Genomic DNA, 17,304 nt, shown 5'->3' with positions numbered 1-17,304 from the left:
CAGTGTTAAGGCTTAAGGCATGCAGATAATTCTAACTTCATAAGGCACACTTTGCCACTGTGTTGCTCCTGTATTACTGCCTTGGTTGCTGCTGCAAGGATTGTCCTGGTGTAACACTCGAGAGAGGGCGTGCGAGGAGCATGAATTCGGAAGATGTTGCTGTTAGCCTAAGCAAGCTTTTGAGATGATGCACTACTGCTAGGTTTTTTTGTCATTCATTTTGATGCTTTTCCGTGTTTTATTTATCTTTTCGTGTGTGTTATTTAAGGGTTGCAATGCTGAATTGATAAAAAGCTCTTAGAGTGCAATCATGTAGGTGTCTACTCGGAAGTATTTTGCACTGAGTTCAATGGGTCTTAATCCCAAAAAATTGGGAGCAGGATTGCAATCATAACCAACTAAACAAGTGATCCTGATTTATTGGACAGCACCACAGAAACCCACCACATGTCTGCCCCATATTGTGTATATCATGTTTTAGTCTACTTGTGCAAGATTGTTTCTTCTCCACTATATATGAATAGTCAGCTTTTCGGTCCACTTGGTGCAGCTGATGAACTTGTCTCTTGTTGCTGAAATCTCATACTGCAATAGACTTGTTCATCTCGAAGGTGTCATTAGAGACTTAATTAGTTTACTTGTGTGGAATGAGCACTTGCATTCCAAATGTAGTTAGTCCTTCTGGAAACATCAGCCAAAAACTTGTAAAAGCACAAAAATCATTTGTAAATGTTACAATTGACCTTTTACAAATCACATTTTATAAACACATTTAGGAGTGAAGCCGAAAGTCACCCTCTAGCATAAGGTTTTGATTAGAATATGTTTACAGTGTTCAGACTGTAAGAGACAGTGTATACAATTAATTTATTTGCTGAATACATTAATCCCATGCTCAATTTGTTTGTATAATAAATGCACACACAACATATATTCTTATTTGAGGAAATTAAACAACAATGTTGCCAGATACTTTGGGGTCTTGTAAATATATTCAGGGTGCTGATCCAGCTAACTTGTGGTGCAGCTGACGGCTTGTTTACAGAGATTTGCAGCTGAAATAAAGTGCTTTGTGGTTCTCCTATTCAGACTGGTGAATAGACAAGAAATCACAAGGCAGTAAATGACTATTGGGAAGACTCAGAGATCAATATAAGCTGCCTTATACCAAAGCAGATCATTGGTCCATCTAGCTCAGTACTGGTACATCTACATCAGGGATGGGGAACCTGTGACCCTCTGCATAATGTTCAACTTCCAACTGCTTCCATCAACCCCTCTGAGGATTGTCTGCATGTTACAATTGGAAAATGATAAGGGTGATGAGGATAATCAGTTACATTTCTTACATGCCTTTCACCATGAGGTCCTAGAGCAGGTTACGATAGGACTATATTATGCCTGTTGTCATTCCTCAGAAATTGGTATTCAGTGGGATACTGGGGGGAGTGTAGCTGTCATGCCTAATAAACATGGCTAGCCTTATCTTCCATAAATCTAATTCCCCTTTAAAGCCATCTTATGTGGTGGCAATCACCACATCTTGTGGAAGTGAATTATACAGCTTAGCTATGTGAAAAGGTCCTTCCTTTCGTATGCCCTGACTCTCCCATCATTAAGTTTCATCAGATGTGCCCAGGTTCTAGTATTAAGAGAGAGGAAAATTTATATACACCTTTATCATGTCCTCTGATGTGACTTAAAAAAAAAAAGTTAAGAAGTCCCAAACATTGCTAATTTTCTCCATAACAAAGTTCCTCCAACCGTCTGGTCATTTTTTTCCCTTTCCAGCTGTACAATAACCTTTTCTTTTTTGAGGAGCGCTTATCATCAACTTCATCAAGATTGCCTTTCTCAAGTGCTGATTCAGACTGAACATAGTTTTGTGCCAAATTCAATCTTTACAATCTCAGAGTAAGATTCTCTTAAACAAACAAACAAACAAACGTTAGAAATTTTCTCCTGTAGATGGGTACTATAGTGTCATGTTGTGGAAAATGGTAAAAGAGTAACTTCACTGGAATACAGAATGCAATGTGATTATCGGTAATTATTGCTTGAGCTTCTGTTAGATTTTTGAAAGCAGAGAGGTATGCATACTCTCCCCCCACCCCACCCATCATAAAGGACACACCACGAGAAGGGTCTTATTAGTTAATCAGCACTTTATTTGGCATTGGATTTAGCCACATAGTGAATTGGCAGCACCATGGACAGCACATTGCTTCTTGGTGCCCTTTAGACTGAGGAAATGGCATCCTTAGTAGCAGAGCAGATTCTGTTGAGAACAGATTGAAACTCATAGCTTCCTAACCTACCCTGCATTTAATTATGGAGTGGCTGCATCCTAATTTGCCAATACACTACCAGATGGTACTGTCAAGCATCCAGTTATAACCAGCTGATAGTGATAATGACATGTCAGTTTCTTGCTTTGTCTACCAGGATTCTTTATTTGGTTTTTTTAAAAAAGACACATTAAAGGGGTTAGACTTCCATATGTATATAACTCAGCTAGCCCTCTGGTAGGTACAATTGCATGGATTTTTCTTACCACCCTTGTCTCTTTCATAGAATCATAAAATTGCGGAGTTAGAAGGGACCTCAAGGGTCATCTAGTCAAACTCCCACAATGCAGGAATCACAGCTAAAAAAATCCCATTCAACCTCTGTTTTAAAACCTTCAAGGAAAGTTCTTACCATCAGAAAGTTCTTTGTAACATTTAGTCAGAATCTCTTTTCTTGTTTTTTAATCCATTAGTTTGGTTCCTACTCTTGGGAGCAGGAAAAAAGAAGCTTGCACCATCATCAATGTGACATCCCTTCAGATATTTGAATATGGCTATCATATCACCCCGAGTCTTCTCTTCTCCAGGATGCACTTTAAGGAAACATCAAGAATGTTTTTAATGCCCTACCTAGTTTCGTCCTTAGAGGCATTCCCTCTGCCTGAAAGAAGTGAAATGCCCATTCTAAGATGGTGCCTGCTTTTTACACACACATATATTTAAAATACAACACCCACCAGCCCCATAGCAAGTATGCTCAATGGCCAGGAATGATGCAGTCCAGAACATCTGGAGAGCACCATGCTGGGTAAGTGTAAGTGTAGTGGTGGCCCTCCAGATGTTGCTAGACTCCAATTCCCATCAGCCGTCAGTAGACAAGGCCAATAATCAGGGATGATAGGGCCTGTAAATCAGCAGCATCTGGAGGACCAGAAGGTCACCACTCCCATTCTATTGGCTCAGTTGATAAGGCTACAACCTTATGCCCACTTATCTGGGAGTAAGCGCTACGTATCTCAAAGGACTTACTTCTGAGAATGCATGCATAGGATTGCACTGTAGATGTTGCCGCCCTCCTGGCTCTTCATCATGAGGTTTGTGTGACTCATGGCTCAACTGTGAAGGCAAGTGTGACCCCTGGCAAGCAGAAAGCCTTCTCAAGAGCAGCTGCTTGCTAAATGCACTACCCACTTGTCTGGAGCTCCCACACAGTTCCATTAATCAAAGGAAAGGGTTTCCTCTGCAACTGTTAAAGAGTTGATTTAAATTTTCATAACAAAGCCCCTTGTTCCCATTGACGTTAGAAAATTCCAGTGTCTGCCTAATGTTTTATGAGAGCATTCTTAAAATACTTTATTCCTTAGACCATAATACTTTCACTTATAAAAAGGAACGGCTCTGATAGCAGTTTTAAGAAGTTCCAGAAAGGGACCACTGATATTTTTAAATTTCCATATTAGTCCAGTTTCAAGAAAAAAGATAATGCCTCAGTTACATATTTTGAATTCTTTTGCGGGGGAAGAAAACCCCACTGGCTTCACATGCGAAGCTAAGAGGATAGGAAAATCAGTCCTTACTTCCTTGATCAACTTGCAGAGCTTCTGAGAACGGATTCCACTCAAGCTCATAATCAGGCTCAGTCACTACCTGCTTTATAACTAAGAAGCTGGGCTTTCCAAGCAGTCTCTGTGTGCTTCTGTTACACAGGTAACATACAAATCTATTGGTCTGGGTGCAGGTGAGGTTCCTGACCAGGAATGCTGCCTAGATCAGGGCCAAAATTACATGCTACATGTAAATACACATACGTCAAGCACTGTCCAAGCAACATTCCATTCAGGCAACAGGGACTTCCTCTTCTTCTTCTCTCCATGTATGTTCCCCATATCTGCTGCAGAGGGTCTCCCAACCCTCTGGAGTTCAATTTCAAGGATGCACAGGGGACCACAAGGAAGAGGAAGTTCCATTGTGCAAATGGGGGTCTGCTCCATGAGTGGAATGGTTTACAACCCAGTAAATCCCCACCCACCTTGCATGATGACTTCTGGGTAAAAGCAAGTGTTGATCAGGACTGGAGAAGAAGCAGCAGTTTATGGAGAGAAGTGAAACTTAACCCATCCTTTACCTACTGGCATGGGTTTCTGCAGAATGTCTTTCATTGAGGCGGCGGCGGGGGGGGGGGAGTCTATGACTTTTAACTACTATTGAGTTTTATTATATTTACATTGGTACCTCGGGTTACATACACTTCAGGTTACAGACTCTGCTAATCCAGAAATAGTGCCTCGGGTTAAGAACTTTGCTTCAGGATGAGAACAGAAATCATGCTCCGGCGGCACAGCGGCAGCAGGAGGCCCCCATTAGCTAAAGTGGTGCTTCAGGTTAAGAACAGTTTCAGGTTAAGAACGTACCTCCGGAACGAATTAAGTACTTAACCCGAGGTACCACTGTAATAGTAGTGGGGGGTTTTTTTGGGGGGGGGAGGAAGAGAAGAGCCACAGCACCATAAAAGGCTGCATGCCAGGACACTTCTAAACTTCACCACTTGGGACTGCAGCTGGGAGACTGGAAAGCAGGCATGTCAGAGAGAAATGAAGCAATGTTAGGGCAAATGGGGTGCTGCTCCACCATCTTCAATCTAACATCAGCAAATCCTCATCTGCTTGCCCTCTTGCAATCAGTCCAGTGGCACTGGCTGTCAGCTTCCCCCAGTCTCTGTTATGCTGCCCTTGTATGGAGTAGGGAGGAGGATGGAGCAAGATTAGAATGAATTGTCTCTACCTGTCATTGGTTCTGGCTCCACTTGCTGTTGGCTTCCCTGATTTCTGCCTCACCAGTATCAAAGGACACCAGCCACCAATGAGTAGGGCATACAGAAGATGGAGTAAAATGATTCTAGGGCTAGAACCACCCAGTGGAAGGGACACTACTAATTTCAACTAAACGTTAGAAGGCACTTCCTAACGATAAGAGCAGTTCAGTGATGGAGAAATGGAGAAGGCTGTATCAGGGGGTGGTAGGCTCTTCTTCACCTGAAACATACAAGCAGATGTTGGACAACCATCTGTCAGGGATTCTGGTTGCATCCTGCATTGCTGAGCTTGGAAGTAAGCAGAAGATTGAAACAGCTGCCATCCAGGGTCCCTTCCAACACCACAATTCTTTTATGATTCAAATAGGAAGTGGCATGGGACAAAGGAATGTCTAGGATGGCTGTTTGGTGCTACCTATTCTTCATGTTGATCTGGTGAGTATGGATAACATTAAATCTATAGTTCTTATTTTCCAAAGTTTGCAGCTGTTACATTTAGAACTCATGTATTTTTTTCTCTTAAGATGGTGAATGGGCATCCTTATTCTGTTGCATGGGTTTAATTCCTTCATATACAGATTTGGGTACCTAAAAGAGAAGCTTTATATATTTCACCACTTTGGGCCATTGTGTCATGATCTGCTTCAATACTGCCTGCCTCAGTCATCCCCTTGCAGGGAGTGTGCAGTGGATGGGACTTCTGTATCTACAATACAAGTTGATGCCTGCTGCAAGTGCCCCATTTGGTCTATTTAATACAGTGCTCTTCAGTCGGGGGTCTCCAGATGTTGTTGGACTACAGCACCCATCATCACCAGCCAGCCTAATTAATAGTCATGAATTATGCGAGCTGTCACCCAACAACATCTGGGGAACTGAGGTTGAAGAACACTGATTTAATAGGCTTGAATGTACTCCAGTCTGGGGAAGGGCTAAAACAAGCTTTCCCAACATTTTATAACTTTGTATAAAATTATTTTTAAGACACACTCTTTGGCCGTCATAAAATAAAATGTTCAGATGTTTTCAGTCTGGGACATGAAAAGGGGAAGCTCACAATTCCAAACTGCCGAGAAACCCTGAAAATACTGTATTCCTCTACTGTCCTGGTATTTTGGCAATGCCAGCTACCATTAAACTATGAATAAACAGAAAACAGGCTGCTGGGAGTGTAGACGAAAAAATATAAAGGCTGAACAAAGTAATTGAAGATGACAAATATGCCACATTGTCTTGAAGTCTTCCAAGAATAATTTGCAATGCTTATGAAAAAGAAGAAAAACAGTCAAAGGCGAACTGCCCTGTTCTCACAGTGGCATTGCATTAGTAACAGGGTGGTGAGAAGGATTTGTTTTGTCTGTTAGAGATCAGCATTCTGTGATTCAGATTATGGGATTTCAACTAGTACTGAGTTGAAATTTCTAAGAAGACATGTTTCTGAGATTTTTACTTCTCTCTCTCTCTCTGATACACACACCAGAAGAAGAAGAAAAAGGCAACTATGCCAAATTTTATCTCTAGAGCTGTTCAGTGGTGGAGCAGACTGCTTCTTGAGGTGGTAGCTTCTCTTTCACTGGAGGTATTGAAGTTTTGAAAACTGAGGCACAAAGGGTTGTCTGCAAATTCAATTGAGAAAATTGAAAAACACACAGTGCAAGCCATTCAACTTCCAAGGTGGGTTCGAAAACGGAAGCTTTTACTTCTGGGTTTTCGTTGTTCGGGTTCTGAAACGTTCATCTTCGGAGACATTGGAGAACCAAGGTACCACTGTACAAAATACCCTCAAAACACTGATGCTGGTGGTATATTTTCCTGCCATCTCAAAACAGAACAGCCTGATTAATCTACCAAGTCTTCCTAAGGGAAGTTTTAAATATGGCATGAAGTTCATATCACCAGGCAGCCTAGGAATGATATGGTTGTAAGGAAAGAAGACCGGCAGGTGGGGGGCTAGCTGAAGGCAGAGTGAGGTTGGAGTAGCAGAGCTCCATTGCCCAAATGGACCAGCTGCACTGTGCAAGAAGACCAAGCAGCTGGAGTATGAAGGTTGATCTGCAGTGATTCTACGCTGTTCACGTGTTTTGAGGGAGTGCTTCTCCAGCATCCTTAAAAACAGGACATGCTGTGTTGTGGTGCCATATCCCCATTTATTTGGGAAACTCTTGTAGCGATACTGTTGACTGATTCTGCCAGTGTTCCATGACGGTAGGAGGATAACAACTTTCCACCTACGTAGGTTTGTTGGGGCAGCCTGCCTCTCCCAAATGGGTTTGTATGAGAACAACAAAACAATGTTGTGCAACAAAGTGAGAGGTTTTGAAAACATCTGGAAAGAGCCAATACTGATTTATTCAGTAATGCTGTCATAGCTATTTCTGTAGTGGAAACTTTATCTCAGAACATTTGCCGATGTACATTTATCCTTGCTTCATGTATACCCAAACTGCTTATAATGCATGTTTCGTTTATCTGCAAGTCCTACATACTGGAAATCATTCTGGTATTCCTCTTCTACATTTGAGTCCCACACTAATATATTCCTCTGTAACTCTTTTTATTTGGACTCCACATTGTATGCATTTTGGATGCCCTCTATCCTTTCTAAAGTAATCAATAGTATGATGTAGGACTTGGATCTTATATTTGCCATTTACTGAGACAATGAAGAGCCTACCTGTGGAGCAAGTAACTTGCTCCCAGTGCCAACAAGGCCACTGGTGAGAGAAGGTAACTGCCGATAAACAGAATCCTTCTCGAGTCAGATGATGCCATATAGCCAATCCAGTACCACTACTCAATATAAAACTTTTATCTGACTGATCAAGAAGAGCTTCACTTTCTGGCTAGCTGGTACTTATTATGAGGCTACGGGTCTAAACTTTATGTGCTTCTACACTGTTGCTATGTTTACATAGGCTTCAGTCACATGCTGGCAAATTCAGGTTGCACAATTAAATGCACTCCCTTTGATACCATGGGTGCTGGAGAAGCAGAGAAGATGGAAAGCTATTGGCCAAGTTTGATCAGCCCTGGCCAGTTATCCTCCAAATATGGGACAGTGTAAGAATTAGGCATTTTTAAAAGAAAAAGAAATTGATGAAGAATTCATTCATTGTTGTTTTGTTATATTATAACAGTTTTCCTGGGATTGTTGTTGTTGTTTAGTTGTTTAGTCATGTCCGACTCTTCGTGACCCCATGGACCAGAGCACAATAGCAGGTTCTTTATATATAGAAAATAAATAAATAAAAGTAACTGAAGTAGCAACTCGCACAGATCATGCCCCTATAAAGATTACCTGGTTGAGTGGTAATAAGAAACCTCAAAGAAGTTATGAAGACTTTGCTGCAAAGAAAGAATATGGTACAGTACCGAGCAGGAAGGTTGCAGAAAATATACTAGCATCTCTCCCTGGAAATAAAAAGATAATAATAACAATAACAAATGACAAATTGTGATCCTTTCATAATACCACAAATCAGCTGCCCGAAGCAGCCATCTCTCTCTACCTAATGGTACGGCTGGCCCTGTCTGCAGCTCTGAGATAGATTGATTCAACAAGCGGTGGTAGACAAGTCAATTGGAACAACTTCATGTCCTGAACTGCATGAAGTTGGTTGGGGGAAGCGTTAAGTATCCTTACATGAACTTTCCAAAACATCTTCAAAATGTTTCTGTTTGGTTTTAACTTTAGTAGGAGTGAAGTTTGGATCAATGTTTATTTTCACTGGAGAGCTCCGTCTCCCTTTACTGTGAAATCATGGCACCTGCAGTTCCTAAAACAAACTAAGTGAGAGGACATTGCACCAAGGATTATATGAGAGGGTGGCTTGCTTATGGGTGCAAGCGGAAACCACGCCACCTTGTAAACCAGCAGAATGACTCAGGATAGGGAAGACACAGCCGTTATGAAGGTTTTACAACCAGATGAGATTATTCCTTCCCACCCCAACCTTGGAAACAAACTCATGTATCATGAAACGTTCACAGCACAGATGTGTGCACCCACAAGTGCCTGCTTTGTACATTAAAAAAAGAACTATAACAGCAATGGTCCCCATCCTAGGGTCCCCCAGCTGTGTTGAAATACAATTCCCATCAGTTCCAGCCAGCACAACTTGTAGCCCAAAATATCTGGAGTGAACCAGGTTGGGGGATAAAGTACAAGCAATGGAACTCTGAAATATTAATTGGGTGGCGGGGAGGGTAACTCTAGTTCAAATATCTGTGAACTCCACTGAACTGAACTGAAAGGCCAGCAGTTAATGTAAGCTGAGCCACCCCTTCCCAAGACAAGAGACTTTATGTCTCGAATGAAGAGTGGAGCCTTTGGCTTCCCATTATGGGTTTGCGTGCTTGCGCTCTTGGTTAAACAGACTGGAATTTCTCTGAAGTACATTTTAATCAATACTTGCTATAAAACCTACAAGGGAAAAAGTTTCTCTCCAAAACAATTGGGGTCTGAAGTTTTGTTCAAAGGCAAACTATTGACTACCTGAAAGGTGAGGGAAGAAACCATGAAATTATTCAATGGAAGCCAACCCAAACATTGGCACTTAGACCAGCGAACAACTATTGTATGAGAAATGAGAATAAATGTACACGTACACACACACGCACAAATATACTAAGCAAATCTACTTCAAAATAATTGGAAAAAGCTATAAAGCCAACAATCAAAACTCATGACGGCCCCGTGTTTGGCTCTTGTTAGAATTATGAGTATTATCATTTTAAAAAACTATTGTTTATAAGAACCTAATCCAGTCAAAAATTAAGCACATTGATTTTGATTAAAGTAACTTAAATACTGGAAAAACTAAACCTCCCTTTGAAATCAATGGTGTTTAAATGTGCTTAACTTTGAGCGGGATCATTCCCATAATGTCAAGCTATCATGCAGAAGGATTTGGGTCCTGGATATCAGTCCTGGCTAATGATAAGCTAGAAAGAGTGCCCACAGTTTTCGAAAACATGTTTACATCCATTCTGGTGATTTTGGGGGCATGCAAATATATTCTGCCTTTCTTTTAGGGACGGGTGAGGGAAATGGGGAATGTACCCCCATTTTCTTGGTGATGGAGTCAGTGAGTTGCTTGGCTAGTTAATTGCATTCATGTCCTGCTTTTCAGCCTTTAGCTCACAAAATAGTTTACCCCCCACCCCCCCCCAAAAGTCCACACAAAGTTACATTATGATTAGTGATGTGCCGGGATGTGTGAGATAATCTTTTTTTGATCTTACTAGTTGGTGATACAGTCCAGTTTCAGATTCTGCCCCCAAGAGAGAAGAGGCAGAAAGAGCTGTAGAGGCTAGCTGATATAATTATAATTATTATAATTATAATTATAATTATTTATTTTATTTGTACCCCACCCTCCCCGGCTGGAGCCAGGCTCAGAGTGGTTAACATCATATAAATAATACAATATGCATAAAACAAGCAACCAATCGATTAAAATGCACCCCAAAATTAATTCAAATAAATTAAAATTAAAACTGGACAAATGACAATCCTCAGGTTAAAATTGAAAGCGGTTTATACTTGCCAGGACCAACTGTTTCCAGTGATATTATAAGGACCTGTGAGTGGGCTGGGAAACCTGCTTCGTGCTTGTTCTTCATGCTCAGAAGAAGTCATATTGTTCATTCATAGATGCATTCCTTTCCTGCTCCCATCCCCATCTTTAGAGTTAGGGCAAAAGGCTTTGTTTGCCTTCAGTTTCTTTACAGGACCACTCATAGGAAGGGGGGGGGGAAGCATTGTGTGTGACAGCTTATAGTCAGAAAGAATAGTAACTTTCTCTGTTCCATGCTGCTCTTGCAAATACAGTGGTACCTCGGGTTACACACGCTTCAGGTTACATACGGTTCAGGTTACAGACTCCGCTAACCAGAAATAATACCTCGGGTTAAGAACTTTGCTTCAGACTGAGAACAGAAATCGAGCAGCAGTGGCACGGGGGCAGTGGGAGGCCCCATTAGCTAAAGTGGTGCTTCAGGTTAAGAACAGTTTCAGGTTAAGAATGGACCTCTGGAACAAATTTAGTACTTAACCCGAGGTACCACTGTAAGATACCCACATGTCCTAGTGAAGATGGAAGAATAATAACTTTGCATTTATATAAGGAGTTTCTTAGTGGTGTTATTCCATCACTACTAATTGGGGAGCTGATCCCAATCAGCAAATTCATGCTTGATCTGACATTTAAACTGGGACATCCAGTTCTTAGTTCATGCTCTAAACCACTATAACTGCAGTAGCACTACAGGAAAGAAAGCTATAAACTGCTAAATATTTATTCTGCTTGTGTTAGCAGGAACCAAAGGAGCTGGAAATGAACGATGCTTTCTGGTGCTGAAGTAGCATAATATTTTAACAACAGCTGACATGTCAACTGCTAATCTTGTCCTGTGGCCCCCCAGATTTTGTTAAATTCCAGCTCCCATCAGCCCCACCAAGCATAGCTTAATGGTCAGGGATGATGGGAGTTGTAGTTCAACATCACTTAGAGGACCATAGGTTCCCATCCCTGTCATAAGGGATAGTTACACCCACACCCACACCCACACCCACACACACACCCTACAGCTCTCTCCTTTTGTGGGCCTCTGTATATTTGACAGAAGGAACAGGAATAATGAGAAGTCTTCAGAAATGCTTGAGGTCAAGACTGTTCCAAGCACTTTTCACAAATAATGAGGGCCTCTGGGTCTGTTGTCTTTGGTGAGCTTCCCTAGGAAACAGCACAAGAGATATACACTGGACAATGAGAAGTCATAATTCACATTGGCAGGCTTTGTTTTCGGCAACTTTAAACTAGCAGCAGTTGGTGCCTTGCCTTCTGTGCAGTAGGCAAGTTTTTTTTACAGCGATATATCCCTCTGTGATTCTTGCAAGGAGCATTATCAGAGTTCAAGGACACATTCCAGTCAGGCAAAAACATGGCTTTTCCCACCTGCCTTACCCCCAGCCCTTCAGCCCTAAGAGAGCTGTTTCCAGAGAAAGAACTGGGAGGGGAGAGCGACTTTGTTTGCTATCAGGAGGGTGGTTGGTTTTACCTCTGCTGCGTTTCCCGGGGACATTAGATGAAATCCGGGGACTGTCCCTGGGAAGCCTAAATGATAGCAAGGAAGACCTGATGAACTGCTCTTTGGAGGAAGTTCAATAGATGAGGCATCAGCACAGAGAAGGTCCTCTCCCCAATGGCCATCCTGTTTTGTCTTGCACTGGACATTTAGTGAGCTGAAGATGGAAGCAAAGCCCCTGAGGTGTAGAGAAGGAGGGCAGCAAAGCAACAACTGGGCTAGTGTAAAAACAGCAGCAGGTTGGGCTCCCCCCAACAGGATCTAGGCCAGGAATAGGAACCTGTGTACCTCCAGATGTTGTTGGACTGGTTCGCCATCACTGATCTAGCCAATGGCAATGCTCCCAGGACCTTGAATAACACTCACAGATAAGGAGACATACCTCTCTGCTCAAGAGTGGAAGAAACAACTGGGGCATGTCCAGTTATGACCATGTGAAACTTGTTTTCTATCTCTACAGAGGTGGAAATATATGGTTGTTTGGAATCATAGCTCTACATCAGGGTCCTGAGGTCCACACTTCTGAGCCCCATACATAAGAATCTTCTTCATACTGGTCATATTTACTATCTAGCTATCTTGTTGTTGTTGTTGTTGTTGTTGTTGAAGTATCCCTGCTTTCCCAGATTTCTGATTGGTTCCAGATGTAAATGTTTCCTTAGCATGTGGATGGATGTCACAGACCACTTCCTAATATGGTTGTATTCACCTCAACTTCAGGTGTAGTGGTTGAGCCAGTGTGGTGTAGTGGTTAAGAGCGGTAGACTCGTAATCTGGTGAACCGGATTCGCGTCTCCGCTCCTCCACATGCAGCTGCTGGGTGACCTTGGGCTAGTCACACTTCTCTGAAGTCTCTCAGCCCCACTCACCTCACAGAGTGTTTGTTGTGGGGGAGGAAGGGAAAGGAGAATGTTAGCCGCTTTGAGACTCCTTAGGGTAGTGATAAAGTGGGATATCAAATCCAAACTCCTCTTCTTTTTCTCAACTGGAAGCATCAAAATGGTAGCTGGTCATCTGAAGACACACAGCTTTGCCCACAACAGATATTTCTAAAAAATTATTATTATTATTATTATTATTATTATTATTATTAACAACAACAATGGTACTGTTATGTTAAGTGCACTGTTAATATTAATGCCTTGCTTGCTTTGTTTTACACTTGGTGTGTCTTTGTCAAACAGGGAACAGAGGCTCATGTCCAAATTAGGAGATTCCTGATTCCAAGGCTGCCTTTGTGGGAAACTTGTTTGGAAACTAGTACATAGGATGTGCCTATCAGAGTATGAGTGATTCATGCATTTTGCTGACAGGAGCTCAGACACACTTTCAAAATAGGATTGTAAGTAAACATGCAGTAAATTATTCAGTGTTACGTTGTGCATATTTACAGCCCTTTGATTAATGAAGGATGCTGTGGGACTGATGGACCTGCCTTTGATTTAAATCCATATAGCCATTAGGTAAGGTAAGGAGAGATATAATTAGGACCTAGCTTTTCCTGTTGTAGAGAGTTTTCTTAGGCCTATACCATGAAAGTGGGGCTAAGAGCACTGGCTTGTCTCTTTAAATCCATTCCTGTTAGAGAGCAACAATGTTGATTGGTGCTAGGGTGGTCATGTGTCCTATTTTGCAGTCCTCTGTTTGAGAGGTTGTCAGAGGATTGCACTCTGTTCAAAGTTCTCTGTTATAAGGTTAAAAGACATCGAACTGTAAGGACAGAAAGCCATGACCTTGAAGTTGTCCATCAGCCCTTGGACAGAAGACTAAGCATAATTTAATTTTCTATTTAAATTATATAATTTATCTCTACATTTGCATTTATGCAGATTGCATCACAACCAGAGCAGTGTAGTGGTTTGACCATAGACCTGGAGGACCAGGGTTCAAATCTCCACTTTTCCCTATCAAGGGTCTGAATGGTATATTCAAGCAAAAACTACCCCACATGATTCTGCTGTCCCAGTTAACTGCTTGCTCATGACAGCTGTCCCCAGGAAGTGTCTTGTGATGTTCATCACTTCACTCTGTCAAAAGGAGTGTCATAGGAAAGACCTTTTATCACCGTGAAAGAACTAGGCACCCCTTTTCCTGACCAGCTGACAAGTTTCAAAATGAATCTCATTCTCCAGTGTTCACAGGAGGTTCGTGGAAGAGCTAGCAATGTCTGCCAAATCAGATTCACTTTTGTGGGAATACAGTCCTGCAAATGCAGCCCACGTTACCTCGATTAAATTCTTCACTGTGGAAGCTTTTAGGCCGCCATGGTTGAGAATGACCGCTCACCGCATAAAAACGGGGGGCGTCCTTTGCGTGGACGCACGCAGCCCCTGGATCTGGAGCGGCTCCATCAGCATAGGCTTGGCTTCGCCTTCCCTCAGGTGGGATACCTGGAGGTCTCCGCCTACCTCAGTCAGCTGTCCAATCCCACCTGGGGGAAGCGTTGCCAAGGAGACCAGGCCAGGTAGGGGAGGGACTACCTGCCCACACAATAGAGGGAGGATCTTACCTGGGAATCCTCACTTGGCTCCAGAGCTTCTCCCGTCCTACTCACCCTCAGTTAATGTCTTGTTTTGCAGGTTAACTTTTCTTCACAGGTTTTGCAGTTTAACTTTTCTTCACAGCTATGCGGGCGCTGCTACGTCAAGGTCGCTGTTAAAGGGCCGGAAAGGAATTTCTCTGCATTGGCAGGTTTCGCCTTTCCCGTAGCAAAACGTCACAACTTTGGCGGTATCAGGCCTTGGGCAGAATCCTTTAGTCTATCTTCCTCTTTGCAGCGGCGATACCAGGGTTCCCCGTTAAAGGGGTTTCTGAAGGGAGGCTTTGACCATACGCCGAAAGGTCGTCATTGCCCTCCCCTGAGGCGGCGGCGTAACAGGGGCGGCTATCTCTGCTTGAACATATGTTCTCCAGAGCCGGCCCATCCGCCCCCCCACACTGGATAACCCTGATGCTCCCTAGGTCCCCGGCTGGGGACTGGGGAGGGATAACGCCCAATGCCTGAGCCAAAGTCTACCCACATTTGAAATTTAATAAAGTTGTGGCCAATTTAATCCCATAGCACGTTGTCTTGACTCGTTATTCCACATGACGGGGGGGGGCGCTCGGGATCTGGGGGACTCCGCCTGTCCACACAAACAGGAGTCTCAGGCTGGAAAGAGTTGTTTTCCAATCCAAGCCTTGAGAGACTCTGAAGTCAAACATCTAAGAAGGCAAGCAGCAAGGGAGAGCTGTTATGGTTAACTCACAGCCATCAACGTAGCTTCTGGCTATTGAGGGTAAGTGATTGTGGCATAATGTGAAATGATTCTCTTAAACAGAAATAGCTCCAGGGAAAGCATAATGGGCTGAGATTCCTGCTTGTTAACAGAATATAAGCACAGGCTTAAGAAATGACAAAGAATTGATTTTAACACAACACTGTTTTAAGTTCCTTGTCTTTTTCCATGCCAAGATTAGAGCAGAGGTCCCTCTGAGCTTCAGGTTTCTTTTGCAGTGAGAGATAATCCTCACTCCTTCACAACAATCACAAGTGTATTTTGGAACTGGATCCCCTGTTGGAACATACCTGATTCTTGCATACCTTTGGGACCAGGGGTGTCAGCTCCTGCACAACTGAGAGTGCTACTTGTGTCTGCTGTTCCCCTGTAGGCCCAAGCTGGCAAGTATTTGCCCAGTGGAATTAAAGAGATGACCTGCCAGGCATGCCTCTGCTTCTCCGCCTTTGAGCGGAGACAGGACAGGCAGCTGCCACCCAGAACCATTTGCCAGCTTCATTGTGACAGGAAAGCATTGCTTTCAGGCAACCGAACAATGAAGCTTTTGAAAGCAGGAAGAGGTTTGTCTCAGTTATTGATGCGCCACAAAATGAGCAACGTAACTATGTCTGGGCAGGTAGACTAGGGAGGGAAAGGCTGCAGCTACTTGGAAGGTCAGGAAAAAGTATTTCTTGAAAGCAGCTCCAAGAGGCATATGGAGCCCTCTGAAAGTCCTGATGTTTAGGGTGTTGGCATACATTTTCAATCAACATAGTTTGGCAACTGAACAGGTGCCCCATTAACTTCTGTTTGAAGTGCTTAGTATAAACCAGACATAGCCCCATAGCCCTCCAGATACTGTTAGACTACGGCTCCCATCATCCCTGACCATTGGCCATACTGGCTGGGACTGATGGGAGTCAGAGTCCAACAGCATCTGGAGGGCCATAGGGTCCTCATTCCTGCAATAAATAGTGGTGTAAACTATGGCAAGTACTTAAAGAAATGGGAGTGCCTGATCACCTCATCTGTCTCCTGAGAAATCTCTATGTGGGACAGGAAGCTACAGTTAGAACTGGATATGGAACAGCTGATTGGTTCAAAATTGGGAAAGGCGTATGACAAGGCTGTATATTGTCTCCCTGCTTATTTAAGTTATATGTGGAATTCATGATGCGAAAGGCTGGAATGGATGAATCCCTTGCCGGATTTAGATCGCCAGAAGAAATATCAACAACCTCAGATATGCAGATGACACAATCTTGATGGCAGAAAGTGAGGAGGAATTAAAGAACCTTTTAATGAGAGTGAAAGAGGAGAGCGCAAAATATGGTTTGAAGCTCAACATCAAAAAAACGAAGATCATAGCCACTGGTCCCATCACCTCCTGGCAAATAGAAGAAATGGAGGCAGTGAGAGATTTTACTTTCTTGGGCTCCATGATCACTGCAGATGGTGACAACAGCTGTGAAATTAAAAGATGCCTGCTTCTTGGGAGAAAAGCAATGACAAACCTAGACAGCATCTTAAAAAGCAGAGACATCACCTTGCCAACAAAGCTCCGTGTAGTTAAAGCTATGGTTTTCCCAGTAGTGATGTATGGAAGTGAGAGCTGGACCATAAAGAAGGCTGATCGCCGAAGAATTGATGCTTTTGAATTATGGTGCTGGAGGAGACTCTTGAGAGTCCCATGGATTGCAAGAAGATTAAACCTATCAATTCTTAAGAAAATCAGCCCTGACTGCTCACTGGAAGGACAGATCGTGAAGCTGAGACTCCAATACTTTGGCCACCTCAGGAGAAGAGAAAACTCCCTGGAAAAGACCCTGATGTTGGGAAAGATGGAGGGCACAAGGAG

This window comes from Podarcis pityusensis (genome assembly GCF_964106645.2).
Source record: "Podarcis pityusensis genome assembly, chromosome: 4".
In the NCBI taxonomy this organism is placed as follows: Eukaryota; Metazoa; Chordata; class Lepidosauria; order Squamata; family Lacertidae; genus Podarcis; species Podarcis pityusensis.
The sequence above is the reverse complement of the archived record's forward strand: the minus strand, read 5'-3'. Positions refer to the sequence as shown.